This window comes from Diplotaxodon limnothrissa, linkage group LG5 (genome assembly GCF_057381915.1).
Source record: "Diplotaxodon limnothrissa isolate DT_005_m linkage group LG5, D_limnothrissa_male_GT1.1, whole genome shotgun sequence".
Taxonomy (NCBI): domain Eukaryota; kingdom Metazoa; phylum Chordata; class Actinopteri; order Cichliformes; family Cichlidae; genus Diplotaxodon; species Diplotaxodon limnothrissa.
In genome coordinates this window covers 14,833,608-14,847,430 of record NC_140600.1, presented here as the reverse complement: position 1 = coordinate 14,847,430, position 13,823 = coordinate 14,833,608, and positions in this window count along the sequence as shown.

Below are 13,823 nucleotides of genomic sequence, written 5' to 3'. Positions count from 1 at the left end.
TCGCAGCTCTGTTCAGCGGACAGGCCAACACTCAGTGGCACACATTCCTGTCAGAGACACAGGCTGATCCCTAAGCTACTGTGTGCTCAGTGGAACCGAAGACATGCTCTGAGAGGCAGCCCACATCCAACCACCGGCTCCTTCAAAGCTTAGAAAATTAGAATTGAAGAAGGACTTCAGTATTCAGCATCCCTAATGGTGTGGAGAGGACTATCTCCCTCTCTCTCATTTTATCTTTCTCTGTCACTGAAATAGGGTATATACAGTGCGCTATGCTATTGCTATGTGCGCCTTTTGATTTTCTTTTTCTGTTTTAGTTTCTGTTCAAACAGTGGAAGTTTTAGCGGCACCTCGCAGGCTGCAAATGCATGCGTACCGGTCACGCGGATTACTGATTTGAATAAGCTTGGCAAGAGGCTGGCTACAGCAAAATTTTGTCTAAAGACAGTGCTTCCTTTGCATATGACACTGAATCCATTTCTACACAATAGTTCAGTTTAACACCACACTGCACAGCACCCAGGACAATAATATCAGCAATATATAATTGAAAATCAACACCAAATATGCAGACAATCATTACTGCCTCTCATTATTGGATCCAATTTATGTATGCCCCAGGGAACAGAGTTGCAAATATTGCTTTGGTACTGTGGAGAGCTGGGTTACTGTATACACCACACTATGTGTTGAACATGCATTCAAGATTGAATGTGATACACCTGATAGTATGGTGTGGAAAACTTTGAATTGAAAATGTTTTGTTTCTTCTCAGGGCTGCGCGGCATCATTCTCTCTCCTCCCTACGACTGTAAATTCACTGAATGCAGCCCTGTGGTGGATAAGGTGGGCAGACGGCAGACTGTATAAATAAACAGAGTCTGTCTGAGGGCAGCACTGTGGCCCCCACCTGCCCACCATCAATCAATATTACAGCGGCCACTGGCAGCCCAATCGCCCTTTTATAGGCCTGTGAAATGATCAAACATCTGCTCATAACCATGCTTCATATATGGATGGATCATGCATACAATATCAAATCCTAAAACAGCATGTAACAATGACAGTACAGTAGATATATCCAAAACTATGTAGAGTAAGGGGGTGTGGGGTGAACGGCCCTGAGATTGATGTCATCAATTACTGCATCACTGGGCTTTTTGAAGTCTTCCCAAATTCAGAGAATGAATAAAGTCTTGCTTTTTCTCTGCAAACACATCTCAATGTTTACCGTTTAAAAGTCAACCGTATTGATGGAAGCTCAGTGCACATGATAAAAGTTAAAGCCAGTAACTAGTTTGGCAGCTGAAGTAGACAAAGGTTGCTGGGGCCTGGTCCACGGAGACGAGGAATGAATCCAAGTGGTCCAAGGTTAATGGTGGCTTGGAACAAAATGGATTCAGTGCCAGGGGCGTGCTGACAGGTGATTTGACATGAATGAAGGTGGGCCATCAATCTCCTGTTGGCCCTGCTGACCCTCCCCCGCCCAGCCATAGCAGCTAGGGGGCGCCAGGTGTCATGGTGCCCTGACCTGTACAGGTCTCCAGATAGCCCACCTGCTGTCTGCCTAAAGCTCCCCCTACGGCTCGAAGAGACTCCCATCACTTCAAGCCTGGCTGGCATAATGAAACTGTGATTGGAAAATAGTGAACTGTGACAGGCATTAGTAGACTCAAAGTCTTCTAGCCAAATTCAAACCCCTCTCTCCAGGTTTCCTTTTACAGCCCTCTCTCCTCTTGAATCGGCGTGACAGTTTAATGGTGCAAAAATGATAATCTGCCAGCCTGTCTTTAATATGCTTTTATACTCTCCTTGGCCATTGTCTCGTGTAGACTCACTCAGCCTGAGGAGAAATATCAGGTAAACTGTGCCGAGACTCGTAGCCTGAGTGTCAGTACATGCATGTGTGTACATGCACTCCCCCCACTAAGACGTCCGCCCCAGGTGGATTCAGCTCCGCGCTTAAACCTGGCATAAATTCTCTGTCACAAATCCCTGGGGCAGCCGGGCTTGCAGGCACAAAAGCAAATATTTCCGTTCCTGATCATGGCCGATCCCTTTTAACATCCACACCCACTGACCACCCTTCTCCCCACCCTCCTTTGAACCTACCCTAGCACCGCCAACCAGCCATTTGTCACAAAGTAATTATAGAATTATCGATTGGCAAGCAATTAACACCTTTCTTCTCTTACTCCACCCTCCTCCATGCCCACCCCACCCCTCCTTCCACCCCATCCTTTAATTTGAACTTGTAAAAAAAAAAAAAAAAAAAAAAAAAAAAAGAAGTGGGGAAAAAGCCGTCGGAGTAATGCATTTAATCCTGCTGGCATTTCCTCGTTCTCCTCAAATTAATAGGGTGACGGGGACAAAAAGGCTTTTCGCCTTCTTCCCCTGTTTCCCATGCTATTTTCTCTCCTCATCTTGCTTGCTGATCTATCTTTAACAGACAGGGAGCTGCTCAGAGTACAGCCAAACACTCCATTCAACTTGGCGTGATGCATATGCCATTAAACCTTATTTCGGAAAGAACACTTTACATGCTTCATTATAACCACGCAGCTCCTGATATTATGGCAATGTGAGTGGTGTTGAACTCTAAAAGGGTAAAAATACCTGCGCTGACTGTTCTCTTTATATTTAGCAACCTTTGCAGCTAACTCATGTTACTGTCCTGTTTTCTGGCTGCCACTGGTAGTACTGGACCAGATGGATGTGCAAGCAGAACAGTGTTACTGCAGTTTGGCTAAAAGGTGTCTGAGTCAGGATGGATGTCATGGAACATCACCGTATGTAACATATGGATAGGGAGTTGATTCCCCTTCTGGCAACTTTGATAAGACATTTCTTTCTAAAGCAAGAAATGTCTTTTTCTCCTCTGTGCATCTCTTAGTTTCCTGGCATTTATAATATACTTGTCATATTCACTAAAGGGATTTAATGTCATTTGTTTTACATTTAATGTCTTCTCACTCCATTACTAGCATTCAGTTGCATCTAAAATGGAGCATAATCTGTATTCTTAAACTTTGGTCAGGCCCAAAGTGGGTCACAGCTCTACTTTTAGTGTGTTCCCACAAAGTAAAAGTACCAATAAATATTAATGAGTCTGTATCGTAGGATGAGAGACTAAATTTCTAATTTGGGGTTCTGCACTAAAAAAGAAACCCCTGAGTTACGTGATTTAATTTTCCTCTGCCTTCCCAAGTCGAGGGGTGGGTGTGGGGTTGGAGGGGTGTGACACTACATCTAAATTGCAATTGGTGTCATCACGCTAGAGTGTTTTTTTTTCTTCTGTGGGGCAGAAGGGGTAGCGCCGCTGTTCTCACCGATCACACAAGCGATAACATTATTATTTATATGGATCAGAAAACCTTAATAATGTAGCTAATTTTTTCACTATGGAAAAAGGTGAACTGAAAAAGGAGGAAAAGTATGATCAGATTTGATTTATATGGATTATGCTTGGTGATTTACAGAGTTATAATAAAAACCATTTGGGTTAACATTGTAATAGTCTGAATTTAAGCACTCAAGTGTACAATAAAATAAATATTTAAAACAATACTTGCAAATGCAACACACTCAATTTCACCCAAGAATCTCACTTCCTCCCACCAAATGCCGATAACATAATGTGAATGGCATTAATTTGACAGCAATTTAGGAACAATTTGAAGGCATTTAGGGAGCTTTCTCTTTCATGCTCTAGTGTTGATCAATATTTCCCCTCAGGATGTTATTCAAACACATACAGCAATATTCCCCACTGAAAAACACTGTGATATTGACCTGTTTTTCCTTCCCTGCAGCCCTTTTTATTTTCTCAAAGAAGGGCTAGCCCAGGAGACAGACATTGTTGTGGTCCTCTGCTCTGTGAAGATGTTTTAGCTTTTATGGCTCCAACATCGTGGCTCTCTGTCGCACTTTCTTCAAAGTGGGCTCTGGAATACATTCACTATGCTTGACATTTGAGATCGTTTTGAGAGAAAACTACTATCTGAGATTTTTCGAGCTACATCTATTTAGAAATGACATTTTCAACATTACATCCTGTTTTCACATTCACGACTACACAATTAATGCATTGGAGGTATTTAAAATTAAACCAATACAGGCTTACCTAAAGCCATTTAATAACTTATGTATCACATTCTAATACTAGAATTAACGTTTCAGTTACCACATTCAACCTTGGCTCAATCTGTACTTTTGTGCATGTTATTTTAGCTTAAATAAAGTTGCACTCATACATGACTCTATCTATCTATGAAATTATATATTTGAAATTATGTATGGGTATGGGTATAGGGCAGTAGCTAACACTATTAAGCTTGGTTAGCAATCTGCATTCAGAAGCTGTATGGTTGCAACACATGGACACATAAGTGCGAAGTAATGGACTAATAAAAAACTAAAATTTGACTCACCAAAACAAAAAACAAACTTCTTGAAAGGTCTGTAGCACACAGCATACCATACTATTAGTTAGATAAGCAATTAAAGTGCTCCAAAAAATACCAAAAACACAAACACCAATGGCCTGCAGCTGCCTATGTTAGGACACCTGTCAATCAACCACATCCCTAACTGAGGTATCAGGTGGATGAGTTATCTTTTGATATGATGTAAAATATCTCTGTGTATGTGTTTGCAAACTCTTCTAACACATCACGAGCTAATCAACCAAAATTGTCATAGAGGTACATATCAGGCTTGATTGTATCAATCAATATATGATCTTATGATGACATTGTGTATCCAAGCAAACACCTGTGATCAGGCTGAAATGAGCCAGTTGTAGTGTTTTTCACCTACAGCACCTTAGAAAAACAATTTTATTTCTTCCGTAATAATGTCTTATCTATATCCACAAAGGTTGATTTATGCATGTCGGCTAGCAACTACCTAACAATAAAGATCAGAAACAGGACAATACTGTTGTTATGAGGGCAGAAACTATCCATAGAGGTCAATATTGTTGCAAAGCTGGCCATTTAATATGGGAATCTATGGGAACTGACTTCGCTTTTGAGCCAGTCTCTAGTGGCACCTAGGGGAGCTGCAGTTTTTGGCACTTTAGCGTTAGCTTAATTTTCCGCTTTGGAGGTTGCTCCTTTGGGTGTTAAAAGTACTTAACTACTTTAAAACTACTGTTTTTGTTTAATCTCACCACTGTCTTTAATCTGATTCCAACCAAAAAAGCTATTGCTGTTTACAGTGGAGTATTTAGGTACAAACTCTCTGTTTTTCTGAAAGGGTTTATTCACTTTAAAGTAATGCTTTTTCTTTGTCCGCTCTATTCTGCCCTTACAGCTCACTACAGTGCCCCACTGAGGCCAAAAAGAAGTATTGCAATAAAGTGGCATGAAACAATCATTACAATGACAGATGAATACTACCAGCGAATAGGTTGTAAAATAACTTCACACACAAGATGAGATTATTTAAAAAGACACATACCCAAACTGAAAGTTCACAAGACTTGCATTGTATTAATAGTGCAATTTATTGAAATAATCAGTACTGGCGATGGTGATGATCTGGCACATGGGAGGAACAAGACGAAGGTTGCAAGTAGAGTGACACACGAACACATGCTGGAAAAGGTGCACAACATCCGGGATTACAAAATACAACAAAATCAAATATATTTGTACACACACACACACACACACACACACACACACACACACACACACACACACAAAACATATTATGGATTGTACATTAACATAAAACTTGTTGGAACCATACTGAATTTCACCAGAGAAACACACATACATGAAGAGAGAGAGGGTATGCAAACAGCTACCAAACAGCCATCATTATCCGCCATACAATGAGAACAGGACAAATCAAGAATTGACAATGACTAATTACAGTTTTTTACAGCCGCTAGGACACATTTCTCAATACTTAGGTCACTTTTGCAAAACTCTTCACACAATTCTCCTAACTGACCCTCACCTTGGCAAAGCAGTTCATTTCACATTCAAAATGCACTACAACTACCAAAACACTTTATTCAGGTCTCAAATAAACTCATTCTTCCAGAACACTAGCAAAGGTTGACAGCCGACAAACACACTTTGTCACCCACAAAACAATGACCTAAAAAACACTAACAACATGTAGCATTACACAGTGTTTTCTTGTGTAAAACAAGGACACATCTCTGTTTATAATTTCAATATATGTTACTGGAATGAATCAGACATCATGCAGAATTCGTTAATATTTGTTTATGTATTTTTATTTTTTTGCACTAAGTAATCCCAAAATACAAGAATTTGTATACACATCATCCACTGATACACATACAATAGTAATGCTATTCTACTCGGTCTTCTCCATTTGGCCACAGGTTCTCATCCACATCACATCTTATGTCATCTAGGGCAATACACCTAGGAAAGAATCTTCTGGCATGCCAGAATTGAAGGAGTTGAAAAATTGAAGGAGTAACACCTGTGTAGATGTTCATCTACAATGAGAATAAGCTGTGGCTGGTTAAACTGCATTTTTAGATTTAAAATATGTTTCAATAAAATATTGCTGTTGAATTTTGCTGTCTTTTTAAGTTTTGCATTGTGTTATTGTTTTGGCCATAAGTTTAACAGTTTTGAAAACAGTATGTAAGTACATGCAAAATGTCCTGTACGTACAAAGATTTATGGCAGTTTTTGTGTCTGAGTGAGAAAATAATTCATGAAATTTGAGAGATGTAGTCATTGAATGCATTTTGTGCCAAAACAATGATAACTGATCCTCAGTTTAGCCCACATAGACTTCTGTTGTGCTCACTGTGTGAGGAGTTCTGCAAAAGTGACGTAAGTATTGAGAAATGTGTCCTAGCGTCTGTAAAAAACTGTAATATTGTGCTGAACACATGCACTTTTCTACTCTGTAATATTCTTGTCAATTTTCTTGATATTTATTTATAATCGCCTCTGTTAATCCTTAATATTTATAACTGAGTGATCTGTATATATTAGTGCTATTTCTTAAATGTGTAAAATCTGTAACATGATGTATTGTTTGGAGTTTAGTCTGTTACTGTTACTATTTTTACCATTTCAGCAACTGTAACCCAAATAATTTTCTTAGGGATTAATAAAGTATTCTGATTCTGATTGTTTCAGGATGACCTGCCATTATCCAATGACACGTCCGCTTACCTGTATATTTTGCTCATTTCTCCTCCTCTTCTTTTCTATTTTTTCTAAACTGAGCACCTGATGGCTTTGAACTTTTCTTGTCCATCTTCCATTGGTTTTAATTTTGCACTCCAGTATGAACACCCGTCCCCCAACCCGAGGATCACCACAAGATAACCTAATAGACCTACACCTTAGTTCACAGATATGCTTTGTCTAGGGTTTATTTCTGGGATTTCGCACAACCCAGGGTTCAAATCATGAATACATAATAATACATAATGGGCTTGGATTTACAACATTATGAATGAAATGTGCTCTATTTGGAAGCAGCCGCCCCCCTGCCCTGTCGACAGGTTGTGTGTGAGACTTTAAATAATCAAACTGTAAATTATAAATTTTAAATTGTTATTGATCCTTTACCCCCAGTCCTAAAGTCTATATTTATTTTCTTACTCTTCTTATATTTATTGTTTGTTTTCTTGCACTGCTGTAACTGGAGCCACGTTGTCTCGTGTCTCTATATACTGGACTGTATGTAGCGGAGATGACAATAAAGTTTACTTTGACTTCAGCAGCAAGCAGTAGTGATGTGCGATACCACTGATTTCCTTTCCGATCCAATACCAAGTAAAATTCAGGGTGGTATCAACGATACTGATCCGATACCGATACTTTGTACAAAAACTTATTTTATTTACTGTATCTCAAATTTAAGTGCCATAATGATTAAAGGACAACAGATTACTTGTTCTTATCACTTAATAATGCAGAGTTCATCATATAGAAATAAAAAAACTGAAGTTGTGCGCTATTTGAACACCTTGCTTGCCTGCAGCACTAAAGGACTCCATGAGAGACGTCTGTCTCGCCCTAGCAGCACCTGTCCCTCTCCTCCTCTTCAGTTCGCCTCAACATAGGCTTTTCGTATTCTGTGATATGATTGACTCTGAGGTGTTTGACAAGGTTAGTGGTGTTGCCACAACACCTCACTTTTTTGCCACATGTATCGCAAACCAGCTCAGCTGTTTGTGGAGGTAAAATACATGACTCCAATTACGCTCAGCCATTGTTGTGAGTGCGCATGCCAAGGGGCTGCAGACATTTATGCAGCCGTATTTCGCACATTACTATGAAAGGCGGAAGAGGAAGTAGTTCCTTCGAATGTAGACAATCTGAATGATATGGTTACTTTCCACTGTGTTCATGTTAATGGTAAACTACAAATTTACCCTAAATTACTAAAATATCGATATTTTAATGTGAGAATCGATTCTAAAACATAAATGACTGGTATCGGAGGAATCGATATTTCAGGATCGATCCGCACATCACTAGCAAGCAGGCGCACTGAGGGCTCTCGCGCTCACTTTTCGGGTATAGAATTTCGAAAAAACATCGGTGCTAATTATTAGTCTGTATCATAATGTCTGGTGTTTTCGTGTTTGTTGGTTTGTTTTAATTTTGTTTTATTTTGTGAGTTGGTTATTAGACGCCCTCTCCTCCCTGTGCAGCAAGCGGCAGGCGCACCTCGCAAACGGAGGGCGCCCTTACTCCCACCAAATGGGCGATAGAAAACCAATCGGTGCCTACGACATTCCCGATATGCGCTGGCATGATGTCGGGGCAGCATGAGTAATTTATTTATTTATTTTTTGCCGATGCCCGTGATGCCGCCCCGGGCAACCGCCCGTGTCGCCCGTATCTAAAACCGATGTTATGACACAATGCCCACATTGAAAAATGTGTAGATTTGAAAACGACGATGGCTTTAAATCATAACCTTTAACTGTAATCTATTAGCTCTGCAGACTTCCTGCTGATATGGAGGCAATCCATGGCCTAGTCATACACCAAGTAAGAGATAGACTATTAAATGAAAGAAAATGTATTGATTTTTGTTGTTAGTATTCAATTTAACAGAAAAGTTCCCTTTTTCAGTATTGAATTGAATTGAATGAATGCTTTAATGGCCATATGCAGGTTGCCCCGCAGAGGAATAGGACCCCCCGACTTGCACACACAACAAAGACATCACATGGGAATACAGTCGGAGATCGGCAACGTTACAGAGAAAACACTGAAAAAGTACACAACAATGGGAAAAGTAACCATATATAAAAAATAGCATATTATCCAGGACAGTGTTTCCCAACCACTGTGCCACGGCACATAGGTGTGCCGTGAGAAATGATCAGGTGTGCCGTTGAAGCTTATCTGGTTCGGCGTAACGGGCAGATTAATTACATGCTCTTCCACTAGAGGGCAGTACAACTGCCTGCTCTAATTAAATGGGCCAGTAAAACTGCCAGTAAAACGGAAGAAGTCCAAGAAGAAATTACATAATGGCCATGCTGTGGGTGAGACAATGCAGCGATAAATATTTGATAGAGAAATAGATAAGTATTAAAAATAAATAAATAAAAAGTTGTCAATCTGACCTGGGTCATGGAGAAAATTCCGACCCAGATGAGCAGTAGTCCGAAGAAAGCAAAAATGGCTCCAAAAGGTTGGGAAATACTGATCTAGAAATTACTGTTAATTCCTGTCCCTTCTTTCTTTATTTCTTACAGTGTAAACCCAGTGAACAGCACTGAAGCGTTTCTTAGATTTTATTTTTATTTTTTTTACTGCAGCATTCCTTTGTAATGTGAAAAAAAGTGAGACATTTTGTTTAAATAGCACTTTCTCTTAAAAAAACACATCTCATCTATTGAATGTGCACTTAAATCTCTTTACACTGAAAGTCAGGGGAACAATCTGGAGGTGGTTTTTAATGGGTTATTAGGCAGTAGTTTTACTAGCACGGCTGGTGCGAGTCTGACACCTCTGATTTCGAGTCCACCATTATGGGTGGGTATGACTAAAAAACAAAACAACCTTTGTTATTTACTAAAAGTTAATAAAAGCTATTTGCAGACTAATTTTCGGCAAACTGATGCTGAATCTGTAACAAAATAATGTTTAGCACATCAGGTATACATGATACGATTACACCACAAAATCAGAAGCACCTTTTGAATTACAAAAGTATTAAAAATCAACAGATTAGCTAATACTGTCTAGTTAATGTTTGCTAATAAGATTAAACTTTGGACTGTTATTTCTTTGAATCTATATATACTGATTTTTCAGAGCTTATCTTCTGGTGCTGCTTTTTTCACAGTATTACATCCTGCTATTCATCATTAACCTTTAATTAATACTATTGTGACTACAGTGCCCTGTAGTCAATAAAAGCTGCAGTATCTTAATAAATGGCATTTCTGGTTGGAATGACTCCCATCCACTCGTATTTACAGTCTCCCTTTAACATCGCTGCTAGTATAAGAAATCTCTATAAGACATTACTTGCACAGCTATTAGCTGAGGTTTGAGGCCAGAGACGCAACAACTTTTCACATTGCTTTTAGGTTTTTTTTGTGTAATGAACATGCAGTGAATTCTGCATTTGTACACTAACCATGTATCACCTATCCTCTTTATGTTGGTGTAATGACCTACTGAGGTATTTTTTGTGAAATTGTTTAATGAGGGTCACACGGGGGGGTCAAGTGAGAAACACTGGATGGATAATACAGTTGTGGTAATGTTGGGTGTAAATGGGGGCTAACTTGGCATACAGAACGGAGGATCGCAGAGCTGGTCGTGTTCCCAGTTGGGCCAGGACCTGTGAGCACAAGGTGGACACCCCTCATCAGCTCCTATCCCCACCCTTACACTTTCCTTCCAGGCTCTCATTTTCCACATGATTAGCTTGCCACCTGTCCTCCGGCTGGCCCTTGGTCTCTGGGCCGTCCGCATCACGACACCATTTAGCACTGGCAAGATTTTCACAGAGACATGCTTCAACACTTCATCCTGCTTCTGATGGTAAGAAGGCCTACATGTTCATGTGCGTGGATAGAAGTACACCAATTATATAGACAGACCTGCTTAAAATTTACAATCAAATTTTCACCACACATTTCCTTTACATGTTATTTATATTTTATCTCGTGTCAGAGATGTACAGCAACACTCGTGATCTGCTGGGTTTATGGACGGACAAAGGCAAGGAGAAGGTTTAGCCAAAAAATAAAGGACCCTGGGTAACTATGATAATCTCAGCACCTGTTATCTGGAGTTCCATCTTTTGTACATGGCTGTCGTAGCAGTGTAGTTCTCATATGAATCAGTGGAAGGCACTGTTTACTACAGAATATCTGCTCTAAACCTCCAAAGCGCAGCTGACTGCTGACTGCTCCTAAGTCTTGATCCTTCTGCATTGATGACAAAGGTGAGCAGACTGACTGGCTTTGGGTAAGATCACAGTATTGTCATATTAAAGCACAATGATACTAACGTTGGAAGACTTTGCAGAATTTGTCATTGTTTCTGTGCTAATTTCTCTCATTGATAAATAAGTGTCATTATTTGATTTAAAATCCATAACCCTAATATCCAATCTGCTGCTCAAAGCTTGTCTCGCAGCATAAGATACAGTTGAATACAGATTGTGTTAAAGGTGTGACTCTGACAGAGGCTGATTTTATTCCTCTCTTCTGAATACATTTTCCACCTGTTTGAACCTGTTGTGTGATGCACAGTGGCATGTCACGACACGCCGTGTTATCCCTTGGTAATTCAGCCCGCTGGTAATACATTTATGCTCCGTCAGAGCAAGGGATTGGCCCTGACCCATGTTGGCCTTGCCTCTGATGTTGGTGGCTTTAGACAGCAGAGACAAAAAGAGGGTTACTAAAGAGGAATGGAGGTCATGGAGTGAAATGTGAAACCTACACCATTTAAAATTATGACCAGCTTAGCACATTGGTAAATTGTAGATCTCCACATTCACCTTCAGTTGTGCGTGATTGCACATAATAAACTGCTGAAATTTTGAAATAATAGTGATCCATGTGAATATTTGAAGAAGCTATTTGTGGTAACTGCCATTCACAATTTCACATTATCCACAGTGTGAAATTTAACACAATGAGGAATCTGTAGGAAAGGCTGCACGATGACAGTAAAGTTGTGTACTTTGTGAGTGCATCATGTTGCAAACTGATAATCACCCTGTGACAGCAATGCAGTCAGCAAGCCCAGATTTTTTTTTTTTTTTCAAACCTCTAAGGTCACGCTACTGAACCTGCAGTTGTCAGATATTTTGCCAATTAGATTCTCCATACTATGGAGACTCGACACAAATTCTCACATCAGACTATTCAATACAGATCCAGGCTTAATTGAACACAGGTGGGAGTTTGGCAGCGGGGAGGACGGGAAGGAAAGAAAGAGAGGGAGGAGGAGGGGGGTGTGGAACAGAGTAAAGTTTTTCAAGTCTTTGTCCCTCCTCAATTTGCATGCCTAATGAAGCTGAGCAGGAGTTAATAGCGGGTGTAATGACTTCTGACTGGCTGGGCTGTGGGCTGCTGGTACAAGAAAGGGCTCCGAATGGCTAACTGTGAAGTAAGGTGGGCAGAGGCAGGTAGAGACACAGCAGAAGAAGCAGGAGTCACCCGACATGCAAACTTGAGAAACTTTAGTCAGCATTTCAAATGTAATGAGTTTTTAATTTTGCCGCATGTGTTTGGTGATATGAAGAAGAAAGTAAAGTTTATGTACCAACTTTTGTTGTGTGTTTTACAACTTCAGAAAAGGACATTAGGATCTTGTAACTGACTTAAACAAGATTATTTGCTGTATGATGCACGTTGACACTTCCCCCCCATCATTGTCTATGAGACTATATTTGTATTGTGTGGTGGTTGGGAAGTTGATAGCCACGTTCTGGCGTAAAATATTTTCACATATGCAATACAGGCCTGAATTTTTCTACAAGTTGTTGATTCCCTACCAGGGGCAGAAGTACCCTAGGGGGTATTTCTGTGCTAGCCATGGGCTATGTGAAAGATCTAATCAGCTGTTACTACAAATAGCCAGGAGGAATGCATAAATGATTAAAGCAGATAAGTAATGAACAAAAGGTGAATAAACAAAACACAGCTATCTAAACGTTACTGGAGTTAAATTGATGCTCTTTTATGATAATGTTAGTCTCTGTCATGCTATGTCATGGCTGATAGGGTGGAGATGGCTGCATCAATCTCTTAACCATGCAGATATATCAAAGTAGGTACAGTTATAATCTGCTGTTTATGATGAACAGCACAGGCAAATACATTTGAAGGGCAAGAAAATTTGAATTGAAGAATATGAAGAATTTTGGTTGCATTTACTTTCCTGTGAAATAAAAAGCAGTGAAAACAGCCGGTCTTTGTTGTTGTTGTTTTTTTTCATGTTGCACAGTAACTACCATATTAGGAAATGTTTATGGAAATGCAGATTGCGCCATCCTTCCTGTCTCACATGAAACTAAAGGAGCTGAATAGCATGAATAGCTGCTAAATCATCACAGCAACTCATTGTAGGACAGGACAAATAAAAAAAATACTAATAATACTATGCTTAAAAATATAAACAGTAATTAGCGTTTTAAGTGTAATTATTCCTGAACATGCTGCAAAGGTCCTTCCTCCATCTTTCAACTGTTCCCATAGGAGGTCGGATCAGCTGCAGCATCTTTAAACGGTCTAATTAAAAGAATTTCCATTCTACTGAGAGAAATGCAAAAAGTGCAGCAACCACCTATGAGCACATGGAGGTAGCCAGGCTGAA